General features: G+C 40.3%; 1 protein-coding gene across 5 annotated transcripts in view; it reads right to left on the reverse strand.

Moving 5' to 3' along the window:
- Positions 1–19,832, reverse strand: part of SEMA5A (semaphorin 5A) — a 505,234-nt gene that overhangs the window by 464,050 nt on the left and 21,352 nt on the right. Inside the window, exon 1 of one of the 5 annotated variants that reach the window (XM_059916092.1) lies at positions 13,782–14,183. The exons of the other annotated variants lie outside the window; for them this stretch is intronic. The gene's annotated coding sequence lies outside the window, so the exon portion shown is untranslated. Of the gene's footprint in view, positions 1–13,781; positions 14,184–19,832 lie in introns of those variants that run through there. 5 annotated transcript variants of the gene reach the window in all.

The raw sequence follows: 19,832 nt of genomic DNA on the forward strand, positions 1-19,832 counted from the left end.
GCACAGCAGTCTACGTTTACCTCTCAGTGTCATCCTTCCAAACTATTTGCTAGTCACCTTCCCAATGAATACATGCTTTCTAATCACAACAATCAGATTGTTGAAATCTTTGATTAGTTTAATTTCTACTCCCACTTAATCTTTAACCCTGTGCATTATGAAACTCTTGGAGAAAAACTACAGGATGGGATCTTTGATTCCTTCATTCTGCCAACAGAGAGGGTGGAGAGTTTCAAGTCAGATTCCTCAAAATGTTTTCCCCACACACCCAAATCATATTTTTATAACAGCAGTCAAAACCCAGCTAGAAATTGGTCCTATTTGGTAATTTCTATCTGTCACTAAAAAAATAAAAGTTTATTAATTTAACATTAAATCCACTGCCCAAACACATCACAGTCATGGCATGTAAGAGAAAAATATCATCATCTGAATGTGATCATGGGATATTTGGGTTACAAAATAAATAAATTGGATATTTGAGCCCAGACCCTTGGTTATCTTCAAGGTACTGCTAAGCTGATTAACATTATATTTTTAACTAATAGGTCAGAAGGAATAAAACTTTCCAGTTGTAATTTTAAATTATTTCAACAAAGGCTGGATGAAACAACCAACTTCAGTAGGTCACAGGGGCCCGTGTGAACCACGCTGCAGCCCCCAGCTCATTCCTGCTGGAAGGTCACAGCCAGGGAAGACACAAGAGGGTCTGCAGCTGCTCAGGCTGGTGAGCCAGCTGTCCCCGCACCCCACCTGCTGAGCAGCATCTGATGCCTCTGCCCGCTGCACAAGCTCTCCTGCTCCATCACTCCCCTGGACGCATTTTCTGGTTGCATTTATTCTGTTGCTGCAAATGTCTAGGCTCCTCAGGTAGCTCTGCGTGTCCTTGGTGACATGTTGTCCTGTAGCCATGGCCCTCAGTAGTTTCTGGAACAAGCACCCCATCTCTTCAAGAACTTGGTCAGCTCTGGAGGGCAGAGCACCCATCCTATCCTGCACTTTCTGAACAAAGGCTTCCAAGGTAGAATTTGATTCACGCTGCTGGCCCTTCCCTGGATGCTAATTTAACTGTCATTAGGTTAGGGGACCACTGAGGTTAAATAAGTAAAGTACACATTACTGTGATCAGAATATAACTGCCTCTCCTCCATCCCAGAAAAATTAGTCTCCCTGGTCGCAAATATTTCATGTAACTCTGCGGTCTCTAATGTTTAATAAGATGAATAATGTTGCTGTTGATGACAATAAAAATAATACATACATAGTGTGCACCGGGCAGGGTTCTATATGCTCTTTTATATTAATTCATATATTAATTCATGAATCCTAACAAACTTCCTAACAGATGAGCATTAGCATCTGCATTCTACAGATAAAGAAACAGCACAAAGAGGTTAACTCTTTTGCTCCATGTCACACAGCTAGTAAGTGGCCCAGCCAAGTCCAGACGATTGGTGTCCAGAATCCATGCTTTTAACCACTACCCCAAACCACTTCTTTATTTAAAACATTTAGCATAAAAAGAATTCTAGAAGTTTATTCGTATTATTTTTTAGATTCCACATATAAGTAATATCACATAATATTTGTCTTTCTCTCTCCCCAGACCTCACTCCATCAGATGCCATCGGAGTGGTGCCTCACAGACAAATCAGTGACAGAATTCTGTTCTCTTATTAGTTCGTTTGCTCCTTTATTTGTTATTTGAGATTGGTGGATTCAATCTGAAAGCAATCGCTTTTCATTCCCTCAAACGCAGTACTCAACTCACTTTAACCAAAGAACCCTTCTGTACACCTACTCGATGTAAAGCATCATACGAGGCACTGCAGAGGGTACCAGGCTGGGCTCGACTCCAGCCTGCCTGCGAGGAGGTACACATGCACGCACACACACACACACGACATACACGTACACGCATACACACCACACACACATACACACACACCACAAACATACACCCCACTCACACACATGCACACATACATACCGCATGTACCACACAAACCACACGACACACACACAGACCCACATACAGACACCACGTGTATGTACACACATATACCCATAAACATACCACATATACACACACACACCACACAAAAACATATGCCACATGCATGTATAAAGACAACTGTACACACCACAGAAACATGCATGCATGTACATGCACATTCACAAGGGCATGCAGATACACATATACGTGCATATGCACACCCCACACATACACACAGATACACACATGTTCACATGCACACATATATACATGCATACACATACTGTACGCCTAATGTATAACCCACGAAGAGCAGGAGTTGTCTTATTAGTGGCAGGGAAAACTAAACGGCCTCCACAGGTAAGGGGTTTGGGAGCTCCATTGCTTGGGTGGAGAGGGTTCCACTTAGAATCCCTAGAAAAACAGACTCCTACCCACAGCTTCTACACGCTTTCACGGTGACCCCTCCACATACTCAGTTACTCGGGTTATAGCCCACATCGGGCAAATGTGAAAAATTTAGAAAACTGCCTTCCCTTTAGTGTGAACCAAAGAATCTCCCCCCAAGAGGAACCCAGTGCGAAGAGGCATGATGGTCTGTAAGGTCTTCCATTTACTGAATGGTTGACCATTTCCAAAGATGTTGCCTCATCAAAGCATCCGGAGCCCCAGCGTAGGGACGCCCCTTGAAGAGCGTCAAGGGGCAGCTGAGTGGAAGCAGGTCTGGCTGCGCTGGGCACATAACTGGAGAAGCAGCGACCAAGGAGTCCTGGAGCCACGCTGGAGTGACACCTCATGGGACACAGGGGGCTCCCTGAGAGGCATCATGGGACCACGGATCCACATACGCCCTTACTTAAAGAACATGCCCTCCGCCGTGAGACTCTGAAATGTGCGTGATATCCTAATGGAAGGAACACAAGTACCACTGAACTGAAAAGAGCCTCTCAGTTCTACCAAATCCTGGTATTATTCTCACATCAGCTTCTTTGGAAGGAAATAGAGAAAAAAGTCAGTCAGATCAGTTCCTGATTATTTACTTTCTTCTCAATGACATTAAAACAGGAACATCTACAACTTCTTGGTTGTAGTACAGTCAAAAAAAAACCAACTCCCAAGTCTAGGTGGATGGCGAAAAAAGCCCATCATTGTTGTCACCATTCAAATAACCAAACACCAGTGGAAAAACAAATTCTGCGATGCCTGTGGATAATCACATTTTTTTCTAAATAAAGAACAGTAAGGGGCTTCCCTGGTGGCGCAGTGGTTGAGAATCTGCCTGCCAATGCAGGGGACACGGGTTCGAGCCCTGGTCTGGGAAGATCCCACATGCCGCGGAGCAACTAGGCCCGTGAGCCACAACTGCTGAGCCTGCGCATCTGGAGCCTGTGCTCCGCAACAAGAGAGGCCGCGATAGTGAGAGGCCCGCGCACCGCGATGAAGAGTGGCCCCCACTTGCCGCAACTAGAGAAAGCCCTCGCACAGAAACGAAGACCCAACACAGCCATAAATAAATAAATAAATAAATAAATAAATAAATAAATAAAATTTAAAAAAAAGAAAAGTAGTAGAAAATGCCACCTATGAGAGAAGAAAACTACCTGTACTTTAAAAAAAAAAAAAACAAAAGAACAGTAAGAGTCAGCGGAAATTTTGCCTAGCCTGTTCACTAAATGTCTGTGGAGGAGGAAAAGGGAATTTACGCAGAGGTTTTTCAGGGCTCTGGAGCTTTGTGTAGCCTACTTGTGGCTAGTCAATTTGAGGGTCCAAGACAAGTAGCATCAGTTTCATCTGGGAGCTGATTAGAAATGCAGCATCTCAGGCCCTGTCCTAGAACCCTGGATTGGGATCTGCATTTCTACAGCATCCTCAGGTCCTCTGTGTGTACCTTTCGGGAGGCGAAGCAGTGGAATAAAAACCAGGAGTGCAATCAAGACCAAAAAAAGTCACTTATAGTTTACTTTTTCAAACTTTTGCCTATAATTAATTTCTCTAATTAATGAAGCTAGCCTAGCAATGACTTGGAATTCCCTGGCTAAAAGGATGAGTTTTACTATAATTAATCAGTGCAACAGTCAGTTTTTGTGCATCATTAAAGTTTACAAAGATTATTTTCCCAGCTCATTATGAAGAAAATAATATCACAAGAGAATCGAGGGACTGCAGCTTACCAATGAGCAACTCCCTCCCATTTGATTTCCTGTTAGCATAGCAGCTCACATTTGCAGACTTAGAACACAAAAAAAGCAAGCAAACTAACACAAAGGAGTTTTCCCCCTTCTGGTCAGGGTTTATGGTAGTAAAAGGTGAGAAAGGTCAAGACAAGCAATGATTTGCACCATCCCATGAAAAAGAAACATGAGTAGTAACTATGGCAACCAGACAAAAACTTCAAAAATGACTTGCAATTTACAAAAGGCAGGGCAACTCTATTTCCCTCACACAAAACAAAATTAACCATGGGCAAATCCACAGAAACTTTTCCCAGAAATAGCCCAATTTGCAGAAGACAGTAACACAAATGTTTTACTTAGGGACCTTCACAGATTGTTTGATTTGCTGTGGAATTGTTAAATTACATATTTTTACCCTTGGGTTATTTAGGTGTGACTCCATTTAAATCTAGGTTTTCATGTCGTCTAAAGACGACATGGGCCCTTACTTGAGTCAGCTCATTCTTTAGGTGAAAGGCATATTGTTTTCCAGGTGAATTAACTGTTGAAGGTAAGTAGGGCGGCATCTCACCAATTTTCAAGATTTAAGGAATTCACGTAAATTCTGAAGTGCCTAACTTACACCTTAGGAAGATGAATGATCTCAAGGATCCTGCCCATTATATGTTTACTAAGTTGGTCTTCTATAGATTTCCTATGGAAGGATCAATCTAAATTGACATATTATTTACAGAGAGAAAATGAAGAAGGAACACTTCAATGTTAATGTGAGTTTACGCACTGCCTAGAGATGTCTGTCCATCCAATCCCATTGCCGTAAGCGACACTCCCATGGGTTCCTGTAGATTCTCCCATTTATCTATTTGATGCTCTCTCTCCCGCACTTTCAGACCAGATGTTACCTTCTCCCTTTTCAGATCAGCTTGTGCACTGCCTGATGCTTGATGGAGCCCCACCAGGAGAAAACGGTCACTCCATTAACAAAATGAGAAGATACTGAATCACAACAGAAAGGAGTTTTAAAAAATTGTGAATATGAGTCTCAATGATACATTTACAGTCCAGTTTATCTTTCATTTATTTTTTTCATTCCACATCAGAGCAGAAAATATTTTGGGGGCTGGATAAATGAAGGCTCATTTGGGGCACCTGCCATCTGAATTCCCGCTCTCTGGGTTAAATGAATTACTCTGGCATATTATAAAGACATAAATACAACACTGAGCTCCATCCTTCCTAGTGTATTTATGTGAGTTTTTGCCTCATTTTGCGTGTTTGTGCTTGGTTTTCCTCCTGTCTCTGCAAAACACGCCACCGCTAATCATCACTGTTATTACTTACCCGCAGGCTGTGCAAATAAACGCTGACATTGTTTGCGAAGCTCTCCTGGTTGTGACTTTTTTTTTAAGCGAGTGCCTCGTTTTCAACTGACATCTAAAAAGAACTCTAAAACGTTTCAAAATTAAATATTTGATTCTACTATGTGCCTAGCACACTTCTGATGGATTGCCCCCCGCAAAAAAATTTCTTTAATTTAACGCTGGTTGTTTATGTGGCATTAAAAGAGAACAATGCCCTTGAACTTTCCGTTGTTCAACTCAGGGTTTACAAAGTGAGAAAAAGCTTTCCATCCCCCAAAACACAAAAACAACCTGAACTAGCTGCTGTGACCATTCGGCGACATTTTAATTTGGGGCTAATTCTCTAATTGGCTCATTTATTTTTTCTAACCACATAATTAACACTGAAAGAAACGTTTGAGAGGTTTGCCACTGAGTGCTCTGTGTCTTAGTAGAAGGAAAAATTCCTTAGATAGGTTTCCAATCGCGGTGCGTGTACTGAAGCCAAAAACCAACAAGCTATCACAAAATCCACACAATTAAGCGCTGAAACCAGTAGGGCCCAAGACAGCTAAGACCATGCTGAGACCAGCACAGGCTGTTTTTTCTGGCCTGTAAATGGGATTGCACTTCAGTGCTTTCTCTCACATGATCATTACGTGCTAATGCATCATTTATCCAGGATCTAAAACATCGATTACATACTCTCTTCCTTTTGCTTTCGAGTAACATGTTTCTGATAGATTCTGATGCATTTCCCTGATTGAAACCCATTTCAATACTCCTAGACTGTGTGCTTCTGCAAATACTGTCACAACACATACAGTAACCAGAAGTTCAGACCTTTGGGAAGAAAAGTGCTGAAGGAAAACAGCGCCACTGAACCCCACAATTCTCAGAATATAAGTTTGTGAGAAAAGTTGGCAGAAAAAAGCCAAGTGATTCGCACCAATGGTACTGGAGGAAGGCCCATCACCGTGGCCCAGGATCAGGCTTTATTCACCCCCAAATTGTAACCTCAGATGCAGAGGAGTGTGGTCTAAAGGCTGTGACCTTTCTTTTGACAAAAGGACACATAACCTACACAGGACGCTGGCAGTGATGAGCCTCACGGGGAAAACAGAGCAGAACAAAGGGTAGCAGAAGCGGGGCGGGGAGGAGAGGGCTGAGATGGGATGCTGAGAAAGGCACTGGAACAAGAAGACTCCGCGCAGGCACGGAGGGAAGGACAGCCGCAGGGGTCTGGGCAGTGAGGGCGGGAAGTTGGGGGAAGTAAGGACCGCAGGCTGGAGCTTGTTTAGGGCCTTGAACCCCTTCAGAGACTCTGGATTTATATATCATTCCATATTTTATGCCATCTCAGCCAGGTAATCAAGGTCAACATCATCGGGCTTCCCTGGTGGCGCAGTGGTTAAGAATCTGCCTGCCAATGCAGGGGACACGGGTTCGAGCCCTGGTCTGGGAGGATCCCACATGCCGCGGAGCAGCTAAGCCCGTGAGCCACAATTACTGAGCCTGCGCGTCTGGAGCCTGTGCTCCGCAACAAGAGAGGCCGCGACAGTGAGAGGCCCACGCACCGCGATGAGGAGTGGCCCCCGCCCGCCGCAACTGGAGAAAGCCCCCGCACAGAAACAAAGACCCAACACAGCCAAAAATTAATTAATTAATTAATTAATTTTTTTAAAAAAAGCTTGTGCTAATCTATATGCAATATATTAAAAAAAAAAAAAAAAGGTCAACATCATCAGTGACAAGTCATGCTGATGGCTGGACCCTTGATACCCAAGAGGATGACATTTCACCAGTGTGGTCTTCCTCCCAAAACCCCTAACTATGGTTTAGTCCAGCGAAAAACATCAGACAAACCCAAACTGAGAGACATTCTATAAACCACCTGACCAGTACTGCTCAAAACTGTCACCACAAACATGCACAAGGCTGAGAAACTGTCACAGCCGTGAGGAACCTAAGAAGACACATGACAACTGAATGTGGGATCCTGGGTGGGATCCTGAAACATGAGCCCACAGGAAAGGACGTGAGGGAAAAACTGAGGGAGTCCAGGTAAAGTACAGACTTTAGTTAATAATAAAGCAATAATGCATCAATGCTGGTTTTTCCTGGTGACCAGCGTAGCACTCTAACATAAGATGGTATATGGGAACTCTGTACTATCTTGGCAACTGTTCTGTAAATCTAAAACTATCCTAAAATTTTATATTTTAAGCTTATTTTGTTAAAAATATGCAAAGGCTCTCTGTCTAGAAATAACGATTCTGGAATACAAACTAAAACAAAAATGATGGATATGTAACAACTATGGAATAAATGATTCAGGATTTAATGTCTCTCTGCATGTTCCTGCTGAGTGGTTTATCAAATCTATTTGAACGCTCAAAGCCAGCCCATTCCATTCCTTTATGACTCTAAATTATAATGTTTTTTTTTCCCCATTGGCCCTAGTTCTTTCCTCTGGGGCACAAATGACAAGGAAAACCTCCCTCCCTATCAACAGTCCTTCAAGTCTTTCAAGAATGCTCTTCAACTCAAGTACCTTCTTGCCTTCACTCGTTCCAAGCTTCCCTGCATCAATAATGTGTGTCAGTGTGTCCCTTATATGTCCATGGTGTGTCCCTGATGTTTCCATGGTTGTCATGACTCCAGGGAGGGGGGCCAGCCTGGCATGTTCGAGGGAGGAGGTCACAGGTGAGACTGTCTGCTGGATATTCATGCAGGTACCTGAGACGCTCAGGTAGGGCTGCTGCCACACCTGCCCCGAGCCCCTCCTGCACCTTCTCTAGGCTCCAGGGCATGGGCTCAAGGTGGCCTCTCTGTATAAGAGCCCCCCTGTCGGCCTGGATTAAACCTTCTCAGAGACCTCACTTTTTCCCTCCTCTGTCACCTTCATAGCCAAACACAGCGCCTACATCCACGGATCATTCAATAAAAGATGCTGACAACTTCCAGAGAGTAAAGCAAGTTCAAGCTAATGTAATAAAGGATCTCATGCCTCTGGAGCAGCCAGGTGTGCATACGAGAGAGAAAATGAGGAAAAGATTAGGGGCCAAGGGAGAATAAAGGAGGTATATCTGGAATGATGCCCCACTCTCCTGAATGGGTTTTAATTCCTGAGCTTCCAAAATGAGCAATTTTAAACTGGAAAGTTAAACTAAGCCTTTGAGGTTTATCATAACTATAGAATTAATAATATTTAACAGAAAGTGAAATCTCCTAAATGTGGTCTCCAACCAACAAGCCTTAAATTAACATAATTCAGCTTCTCCCTTTTATGTTTTAGTTGTGGAACTTCATCACAGTTCTTGATCAAATTGATCTTCTGCTGAAATTGAATTCACACAGCTTTTTACATAGTCAGGACCATGCAGCTGCTTATAACATTATTGAAACAATTTATTGGAGGTAACTTTTTTCTTTTTCAAACTACTATGCACATGCATATTTTGAGCTTAAGTAAAATAAAGATATAAGCAATTTTACAGGATAAAGCAATTTGTAACTTATAAGAGATTTGATTTACATAGCTAATAAAAGAGTATTTAAAATCTATTAGAAGCTGAAGAAATCTGTCCTTTACTTAGATAAAATGGGAATTAACTCTTCCAATCAAGAGAAAAATGAAATCAAAGTTGAAACATACATAAGAGAACTGTGTAACTGTCAAACTGAGCTTCCACAAAGGACAATATGATTTGAGTAGAAAAACTGAATAAAGCACATTGGCAATGATGCATTCTTTTAAATGTTTAAATGTCACCTCTATTTCCAGATCCTTATCATATCACGGTCCTGTTAGAGACGTAAGCTCCTGTACCATTCACCTTCCTTAGAAGAAAGTGGTTTCAATTTCTAAAATGAGAAACTTAATCATGCTCACGGATCCCATAAAAATGCAGGAATTTTAAACATTTACAAAGAGAGAAACTTTCACTGCATACTTTTCAAATCTTAGCTGTAATTGTAACCCCTCTATATAGTATGCGATTGTTTATAAAAGCTCAGAAATCAAAACCATTAAACACATTCTAAGTGTTTTTAAATTATATATAAAAAGATATAAAGAGGGACCAAAGGGAAGGTGACATAAGTCAGTGTTTCAGCAGTGAATTATCAATTATCAGTCATCATTACCGCATCATAATCACCTCCTGGGTGACCCTATTTTGTCAGCAGTTGGTCTCGAAGAAGTGCCTCCCAGGCAAATTAAAATCAGCAAATGTTCATTAAGTGCTCAAAAACGTAACTCTCCATTCTAGGTCCAAAGCAAGTAACTTGGGACCACCCCAAGAGGCAGGAAAGTCTCTGTGGACCTGACGCAGCTCAACCATCAGGCTGCCAGCAAGGTACCGTCTCTGGCGCCGGGCACCCCGCATCCCTCCCTCATAGATGGTATACTGGGCTGAACAGTGTCCCCCTAAATTCATGTCTACCTGGAACTTCAGAATGTTATGTGATTTGGAAATAAGGTCTTTGCAGATATAATTAGCTAAATTACTTCTGGATGAGAGTGGGTACTAATCCAGTGACTGGTGTCCTCATGAGAAGAGACACAGGGATACACACAGGGCGAATGCCACCTGACGACAGAGGAAGAGCCTGGGGGGATGCGCCTACAAGCCAAGGGACACCAGGGACTGCGGGAAACCACAGATAGGAAGCTAGGAAGAGGCACGGAAGAGGTTCTGCCTCGCAGCCTCGGAAGGAACCAAGCCCGCTGACACCTTGACCTCAGACTTCTGGCCTCCAAATCTGTGAGAGAACGAATTTCCATTGCTTTAAGCCACCATGTGTGTGGTGTGATCACCCTAGAAAACAAATATAGGTAGAATCGACAACCATGACAACAATTACGAAAATCCCCCTGGTCAGAGTGTAAAGACTTAGGAAATCTCAGTCACTACTAATGTGATTATAAATATAAACATCTTTAGGGTAACCAAAAGAATATTTAATAGGCTCTAAGTTTTCTTCCAGTGAAGGGGTTTTGAGTTTAGGGTTCTGCATTTCATCATGAACTAAACATACACTTGCTGCATGACCAAAATATTTCAGGCTTTGACTTGGCCACCACGGAGACTAAAAAGCTTTAAAAAAAATAAAAATAAAAATAAAAATAAATAAAAACAGGAGGCTGAGAGAGATTCAGACGTATTTGGAGTAGAAATGAGACACATTCAGATGATAGTGAGCTTTACAACAAAGTATGCAATGTATTAGCTTGAACCATATGAAATTGCCAACAGTTGACCTTTTTTGAACTACAAAAATAGCTATTTCATATGCTTTAAGCCAGGGATCAAAAACTGCAGCCCATGGACCAAATCTGAACCGCAGCCTGTTCGTATAAATAAAGTTTTATTGGAACACAACCATGCCCCCTCCTTTGCATGCTGCCAACGGCTGCTTTCATGCTTCAACAGCACAACTGAGTAGTCATGACAGGGATCACGTGGCCCTCAAAGCCTAAAATATTTGCCAATTGGCCCTTTACAAGAAAAGTTAGGCAAGCTTGTTTAACTTAATAGTTACATCAAATGACTGGCAGAGACAGCAAGGTCAACAGAAGTTCAGGAGCAGGCAAGATGAATGCAATGTGTTTCCTGAGAGCCCAGACTTGAGCTGGAACTTGAGAAAGAACCGGATTCTGAACCAGAGGGAAAAAGGACTCTTCAAGGGATGGCAACAGATGATAATGGATGTGCTGGCCCTTGGGACCCAAATGCCCCAAATGGCACCCCCAGTCACTGGGACAACCAAAAATACCCCACCACTTGCTTCCAGGCACTGTCTCTGCTGAGCCCCCTGGGGTGAAGTGAAGCTAGAATGAGGAAAGTTTGGTAAGGTTTTCAGGGATGTCAAAATTCCCAGAACACCAGACAGAGAAATGGTATCTTTTTACTTTAAGCACGAATCAATAGAGGGGCGGGACAAAGGTAAGATACATGTGTTACGCTAGGGAGAGAAGTTCTATAGATGTGACATAATTAAATCTAGAGCAAAAACTGTATTATTTGGGATATCTATCTTTTTGTACCTTTGTAGGATTATATAATGAAGAATAATTATTCCAATGTTTGCAGTAATTATATTTTAAAGAATTCTGGGACATTTCAGACAATTGGGAACCCCTTTGGGTTATCAAATTGAAAAATAATCAAAAGGAGCATTTCTTCCTCATTAATAAGCCACACGTTTCCTCCAAAATATGACCTGCTACCAAGCTTCTATTTGTCCTGTACATTGAGTTGCAAAGTTCTTGCTACCAAATGCTTCCCAAAGATATAAAAACGTTGAAAAGAAGAGGGACATTTGTCTGTGTCAGGAGAGCCCTCCTCTTTTCCAAAAGCACATTACAATCTTGTGGTAACAGACACTGAAGCTGAGGATTCAGCTAGAAAGCCAAGTGGGATGTGGGTGTACAAACCAGTAAGTAAATAGATATTTGCATGTTTATATATCTGAAATTACATATATCTTGAATTCCATTTATGAGGACTGTTCAGGGTAAAATAGTTTACTGGTTTTATCAAAACTAATTCACAGCATACAGGTGCCTTTCATTACATAAACCAGCTATCCACTGCCCAGCGAAGACTTCAGTTTGGAAAATAAGAATCATCCAGCTTAGAGAGACTGATGTAGAACACGATTGCTCCCAGTTTCTAATGGAAATGCTGTCAGCCCTTAGGTACCTTCCAGAGGTGACTTCTTCCCCGAGAGCCACCAGCGACTGAAGAGCATTGGGCTTCAGGCCGCCAGTTCAGGCCCCTGGTTCCAGCCCCACTAGTGGCTGGTGAAGTTGGGCGATTAAAGGGCCAGGATTCTGGTCCTGCTCAGCACACGATCGTCTTTCTGGTGTCATGATCTGCTTCACACCTCCTGTTTTGTTTTTGTTTTTGTTTTTAATGAGGAAAACAAAAACAGAAACAAAAAGTAATTTACCTCCCAAAGTTGTCAAAGGAATAAAGAATTTTTTTTTCAAATTTTCAACTTTAATTTATAATCTGATACATAGCAATAAATATGACCCACAAAAACCAAAACACTTTGGAGGTTCTCAATAATTTTTTTTTTAAATGTTTCCAATTGAATTTATTTATTTATTTATTTTAAACATTTTTATTGGAGTATAATTGCTTTACAATGGTGTGTTAGTTTCTGCTTTATAACAAAGTGAATCAGTTATACATATACATATATCCCCACATCTCCTCCTTTTTACATCTCCCTCCCACCCTCCCTATCCCACCCCTCTAGGTGGTCACAAAGCACTGAGCTGATCTCCCTGTGCTATGCGGCTGCTTCCCACTAGCTATCTATTTTACATTTGGTAGTGTATATGTGTCCATGCCACTCTCTCACTTTGTCCCAGCTTACCCTTCCCCCTCCCCATATCCTCAAGTCCGTTCTCTAGTAGGTCTGCATCTTTATTCCCGTCTTGCCCCTAGGTTCTTCATGACCTTTTTTTTTTTTTCAGATTCCATATATATGTGTTAGCATATGGTATTTGTTTTTCTCTTTCTGCAATACTTGCAAATGAAGCAACTGACAAAGGATTAATCTCCAAAATTTACAAGCAGCTCATGCAGCTCAATATTAAAAAACAAACAACCCAATCCAAAAATGGGCAGAAGACCTAAATAGACATTTCTCCAAAGAACATATACAGATTGCCAACAGACACATGAAAGAATGCTCAACATCATTAGAGAAATGCAAATCAAAACTACAATGAGATATCATTTCACACCAGTCAGAATGGCCATCATCAAAACATCTACAAACAATAAATGCTGGAGAGAGTGTGAAGAAAAGGGAACCCTCTTGCACTGTTGGTGGGAATGTAAATTGATACAGCCACTATGGAGAACAGTATGGATGTTCCTTAAAAAACTAAAAATAGAACTACCATATGACCTAGCAATCCCACTACTGGGCATATACCCTGAGAAAACCATAATTCAAAAAGAGTCATGTACCACAATGTTCATTGCAGCTCTATTTACAATAGCCAGGACATGGAAGCAACCTAAGTGTCCATCGACAGATGAATGGATAAAGAAGATGTGACACATATATACAATGGAATATTACTCAGCCATAAAAAGGAACAAAACTGAGTTACTTGTAGTGAGGTGGATGGACCTAGAGACTGTCACACAGACTGAAGTAAGTCAGAAAGAGAAAAACAAATACCCCTAGTGCTTTATGTGAGCTTCGTGTGACGCCTCAAATAACAGGATGACTACCTACCATACAGGGATGGCAGTGACATCCACCTGAGAAGCAGCTGCTGCTATAACGCCATCCTGTCTGAGCGAAGAACAGACACCCTCAGGTGACCTACACGCAGAGGCGGGTCCAAATCCAAAGCTGAACCCCAGGAGCTGTGCAAACAAAGAAGAGAAAGGGAAATCTCTCCCAGAAGCCTGAGGAGCAGCGGATTAAAATGCCACAATCAACCTGATGTACCTGCATCTGTGGAATACCTGGATAGACAACGTATCATCCCAAATTCAGGCGGTGGACTTTGGGAGCAACTGTAGATTGGGGGTTTGCTGTATGCAACTGATTGGTTTCTGGTTTTATATTTATCTTAGTTTAGTATTTAGAGTTTATTATCATTGGTAGATTTGTTTATTGATTTGGTTGATCTCTTCCTTTTTGTTTTTAAAATATATATTCTTTTCCTTTCTCTCTTTTTCTGAGTGTGCATGCATATGTTTCTTTGTGTGACTTTGTCTGTATAATTTTGCTATTACCATTTGTCCTAGGATTTTGTCCTTTTTTTTTTTTTTTAGTATAGTTTTTAGCGCCTATTATCATTGATGGATTTGTTTTTTGGTTTGGTTGCTCTCTTCTTTCATTCTTTATTTTTCTTTTTTTTACTACATTTTTTATTCAATAATTTTTTAAATTTTTTATTTTAATAACATTATTTTTTCCTTTCTTTCTTTCTTTTTTTTTTCCTCCATTTTCTTCTGAGCCGTGTGACTCACAGGGTCTTGGCACTCCAGTGAGGTGTCAGGCCTGAGCCTCTGAGGTGGGAGAGACGAGTTCAGGACATTGGTCCAGAGACCTCCCGGCTCCATGTAATATCAAATGGCAAAAGCTCTCCCAGAGATCTCCATCTCAATGCTAAGACCCAGTTCCACTCAATGACCAGCAAGCTACAGTGCTGGACACCCTATGCCAAAAAACTAGCAAGACAGGAACACAGCCCCATCTATTAGCAGAGAGGCTGCCTAGAATCATAATAAGGTCACAGACACCCCAAAACACACACCAGATGCGGTCCTGCCCACCAGAAAAACAAGATCCAGCCTCATCCACCAGAACACAGGCACTAGTCCCCTCCACCAGGAAGCCTACACAACCCACTGAACCACCTTAGCCACTGGGGACAGACACCAAAAACAACGGGAACTACAAACCTGCAGATGGCAAAAAGGAGACCCCAAACACAGTAACTTAAGAAAAATGAGAAGACATAGAAACACAGAGCAGATGAAGGAGCAAGGTAAAAACTCACCAGGCCAAACAAATGAAGAGAAAATAGGCAGTCTACCTGAAAAAGAATTCAGAGTAATGATAGTAAAGATGATCCAAAATCTTGGAAATAGAATGGAGAAAATACAAGAAACATTTAACAAGGAACTAGAAGAACTAAAGAGCAAACAAACAGTGATGAACAACACAATAAATGAAATTAAAAATACTCTAGAAGGGATCAATAGCAGAATAACTGAGGCAGAAGAACGGATAAGGGACCTGGAAGATAAAATAGTGGAAATAACCACTGCAGAGCAGAATAAAGAAAAAAGAATGAGAAGAATTGAGGACAGTCTCAGAGACCTCTGGCACAACATTAAATGCACCAACATTCGAATTATAGGGGTCCCAGAAGAAGAAGAGAGAAAGAAAGGGACTGAGAAAATATTTGAAGAGATTATAGTTGAAAACTTCCCTAATATGGGAAAGGAAATAGTTGATCAAGTCCAGGAAGCACAGAGAGTCCCATACAGGTTAAATCCAAGGAGAAACATGCCAAGACACATATTGATCAAACTATCAAAAATTAAATACAAGGAAAAAATATTAAAAGCAGCAAGGGAAAGACAACAAATAACATAAAAGGGAATTTCCGTAAGGTTAACAGCTGAGCTTTCAGCAGAAACTCTGCAAGCCAGAAGGGAGTGGCAGGACATATTTCAACTGATAAAGGGAAAAACCTACAACCAAGATTACTCTACTCAGCAAGGATCTCATTCAGATTCGACAGAGAAATTAAATCCTTTACAGACAAGCAAAAGTTAAGAGAATTCAGCAATACCAAACCAGTTTTACAACAAATGCTAAAGGAACTTCTCTAGGCAGGAAACACAAGAGAAGGAAAAGACCTACAATTACAAACACAAAACAATTAAGAAAATGGTAATAGGCATACATATCGATAATCACCTTAAGTGTAAATGAATTAAATGCTCCAACCAAAACACACAGACTGGCTGAATGGATACAAAACCAAGACCCGTATATATGCTGTCTACAAGAGACCCACTTCACACCTAGGGACACATACAGACTGAAAGTGAGGGGAAGGAAAAAGATATTCCACGCAAATGGAAATCAAAAGAAAGCTGGAGTAGCAATTCTCATATCAGAGAAAATAGACTTAAAAATAAAGACTATTACAAGAGACAAAGAAGGACACTACATAATGATCAAGGGATCAATCCAAAAAGAAGATATAACAATTGTAAATATTTATGCACCCAACCTAGGATCACCTCAATACATTAGGCAAATCCTAACAGTCATAAAAGGGGAAATCAACAGTAACACAATCATATTAGGGGACTTGAACACCCCACTTTCACCAATGGACAGATCATCCAAAATGAAAATGAACAAGGAAACACAAGCTTTAAATGATACATTAAACAAGATGGACTTAATTGATATTTATAGGACATTCCATCCAAAAACAACAGAATACACTTTCTTCTCAAGTGCTCATGGGACATTCTCCAGGATAGATCATACCTTAGGACACATATCAAGCCTTGATAAATTTAAGAAAATTGAAATCGTATCAAGTATCTTTTCCAACCACAATGCTATGATACTAGATGTCAATTACAGGAAAAAATCTGTAAAAAATACAAACACATGGAAGTTAAACAATACACTACTAAATAACCAAGAGATCACTGAACAAATCAAAGAGGAAATCAAAAAACACCTAGAAACAAATGACAATGAAAACATGACGACCAAAAACCTACAGGATGCAGTAAAAGCAATTCTAAGAGGGAAGTATATAGCAATACAATCCTACCTCAAGAAACAAGAAACATCTCAAATAAACAACTTAACCTTACGCCTAAAGCAATTAGAGAAAGAACAACATCAACAAAAAAAAAAACCAAGGTTAGCAGAAGGAAAGAAATCATGAAGATCAGATCAGAAATAATGAAAAAGAAATGAAGGAAATGATAGCAAAGATCAATAAAACTAAAAGCTGGTTCTTTGAGAAGATAAACAAAATTGATAAACCTTTAGCCAGACTCATCAAGAGAAAAAGGGAGAAGACTCACATCAATAGAATTAGAAATGAAAAAGGAGAAGTAACAACTGACACTGCAGAAATAAAAAGGATCGTGAGAGATTACTAAAAGCAACTATATGCCAATAAAATGGACAACCTGAAAGAAATGGACAAATTCATAGAAAAGCACAACCTTCCAAGACTGAACCAGGAAGAAATAGAAATATAAACAGACGAACCACAAGCACTAAAATTGAAACTGTGATTAAAAATCTTCCAACAAACAAAATCCCAGGACCAGAAGGCTTCACAGGCAAATTCTATCAATCATTTAGAGAAGAGCTAACACCTATCCTTCTCAAACTCTTCCAAAATATAACAGAGGGAGGAACACTCCCAAACTCATTCTACGACGCCACCATCACCCTGATACCAAAACAAGACAAAGATGTCCCAAAAAAAGAAAACTACATGCCAATATCACTGATGAACATAGATGCAAAAATCCTCAACAAAATATAGCAAACACTCCAACAGCACATTAAAAGGATCATACATCATGATCAAGTGGGGTTTATCCCAGGAATGCAAGGATTCTTCAATATAGGTAAATCAATCAATGTGATAAACAGTATTAACAAATTGAATGAGAAAAACAATATGATCATCTCAATAGATGCAGAAAAAGCTTTAGACGCAATTCAACACCCATTTATGATAAAAACTCTCCAGAACGTAGACATAGAGGGAGCTTACCTCAACATAATAAAGGCCATATATGACAAACGCACAGCCAACATCATTCTCAATGGTGAAAAACTGAAACCATTTCCACTAAGATCAGGAACAAGACAAGGTTGCCCACTCTCACCACTATTATTCCACATAGTTTTAGAAGTTTTAGCCACAGCAATCAGAGCAGAAAAAGAAATGAAAGGAATCCAAATCGGAATAGAAGTAAAACTGTAACTGTCTGGAGATGACATGATACTATACATAGAGAATCCTAAAGATGCTACCAGAAAACTGCTAGAGCCAATCAACGAATTTGGTAAAGTAGCAGGATACAAAATTAATGCACAGAAATCTCTTGCATTCCTATACACTAATCATGAAAAATCTGAAAGAGAAATTAAGGAAACACTCCCATTTACCACTGCAACAAAAAGAATAAAATATCTAGGAATAAACCTACCTAAGGAGACAAAAGACCTATATGCAGAAAACTATAAGACACTGATGAAGGAAATTAAAGATGATACAAACAGATGGAGAGATATACCATGTTCTTGGATTGGAAGAATCAACATTGTGAAAATGACTAGAAAATGACTATACTACCCAAAGCATTCTACAAATATAATGCAATCCCTATCAAACTACCAATGGCATTTTTCACAGAACTAGAACAAAAAATTTCACAATTTGTATGGAAACACAAAAGACCCCGAATAGCCAAAGCAATTTTGAATAAGAAAAATGGAGCTGGAGGAATCAGGCTCCTGGACTTCAAAGCTACAGTAATCAAGACAGTTTGGTACTGGCACAAAAACAGAAATATAGATCAATGGAACAGGACAGAAAGCCCAGAAATAAACCCACGTACATACGGTCACCTTATTGTTGATAAAGGAGGCAAGAGTATACATTGGAGAAAAGACAGCTTCTTCAATAAGTGGTGCTGGGAAAAATGAACAGCTACATGTAAAAGAATGAAATTAGAACACTCCCTAACACCATACACAAAAATATACTCCAAATGGATTAAAGACCTAAATGTAAGCCCAGACACTACAAAACTCTGAGGAAAACATAGGCAGAACACTCTGTGACATAAATCACAGCAAGATCCCTTTTGACCCACTTCCTAGAGAAATGGAAATAAAAACAAAAATAAACAAACAGGACCTAATGAAACTTAAAAGCTTTTGCACAGCAAAGAAAACCATAAACAAGACAAAAAGACAACCCTCAGAATGGGAGAAAATATTTGCAAAAGAAGCAACTGACAAAGGATTAATCTCCAAAATTTGTAAGCAGCTCATGCAGCTCAATATCAAAAAAACAAACAACCCAATCCAAAAATGGGCAGAAGACCTAAATAGACATTTCTCCAGAGAAGATATACAGATTGCCAACAGACACATGAAAGGATATTCAACATCACTAATCATTAGAGAAATGCAAATCAAAACTACAATAAGGTATCATCTCACACCGGTCAGAATGGCCATCATCAAAAAATCTACAAACAGTTAATGCTGGAGAGGGTGTGGAGAAAAGGGAACCCTCTTGCATTGTTGGTGGGAATGTAAATTTATACAGCCACTATGGAGAACAGTATGGAGGTTCCTTAAAAAACTAAAAATAGAACTACCATATGACCCAGCAATCCCACTACTGGGCAGATACCCTGAGAAAACCATAATTCAAAAAGAGTCATGTACCACAATGTTCATTGCAGCACTATTTACAATAGCCAGGACATGGACGCAACCTAAGTGTCCCTCGACAGATGAATGGATAAAGAAGATGTGGCACATATATACAATGGAATATTACTCAGCCATAAAAAGAAACTAAAGTGAGTTATTTGTAGTAAGGTGGATGGACCTAGAATCTGTCACACAGAGTGAAGTAAGTCAGAAAGAGAAAAACAAATACCGTATGCTAACACATAGTTACGGAATCTAAAAAAAAAAAAAAAAAAAAAAAATGGTTATGAAGAACCTAGGGGCAGGACAGGAATAAAG

This window comes from Balaenoptera ricei, chromosome 3 (genome assembly GCF_028023285.1).
Source record: "Balaenoptera ricei isolate mBalRic1 chromosome 3, mBalRic1.hap2, whole genome shotgun sequence".
Lineage (NCBI taxonomy): Eukaryota > Metazoa > Chordata > Mammalia > Artiodactyla > Balaenopteridae > Balaenoptera > Balaenoptera ricei.